The following is a 697-nucleotide window of genomic DNA, read 5'->3' as shown; positions in this document are numbered from 1 at the left end:
TTCTTCCAGTTTTGGTGGAGCTTCTACAAAAGACAAAGACAAAAAGAAACAATTTTAGGCTTTCATTCCAACAGGCTCTAGGGTATGTTACTTTAAAAAGCATAACTTTAGGGAAAACACCACACAGAACAGCACATGCTGCCGGCTTACAGCAGCCTGTAAGCCTTCACGTAACATGCCCTCACATACCTCTTATAGCAGTGTAACTATTAGCACCTAAGGCTCAAAATTTAACATTCAAAATACAGTTAGTTAAAAACAATTCTTTTTCATCACAATCAGACTAAAGGCTGGGACTGATAAATCTAAATGAATTAAATTTCAAAAGGATTCTTATCCTTCTTTTTTTTTAATATACAAAGATGAACTATTTAACGTCAGCCTGAATTATCTTGCTAGAAAAAGATTAAAGTTTTTAAGGGGAAAAACAAAGACAAAGGAAGAGAAGAGAGACTCTGTACAGAACACACAAAATGGCTGCTGAAGTCTGCATGTAAAATAACTTCTTTGAAACTACAGATTCAACAGAGAGAAAAAATTGACCGCACTTGACATCCATGTTTAAATAGCAAACCAGTTTCAGTCACACAATAATTTTATGGTCCAGTTTACCAGTCCAGCCTATCTGAATTTGTAGTCCATATTTAGGTGTGTGCAATGATGCTACTGGGATTGTCACTTTGTAATATTTGTGTCA

This window comes from Pygoscelis adeliae, unplaced genomic scaffold (assembly GCF_000699105.1).
Source record: "Pygoscelis adeliae isolate BGI_AS28 unplaced genomic scaffold, ASM69910v1 Scaffold437, whole genome shotgun sequence".
NCBI lineage: Eukaryota > Metazoa > Chordata > Aves > Sphenisciformes > Spheniscidae > Pygoscelis > Pygoscelis adeliae.
Note: the sequence above shows the minus strand (reverse complement) of the source record.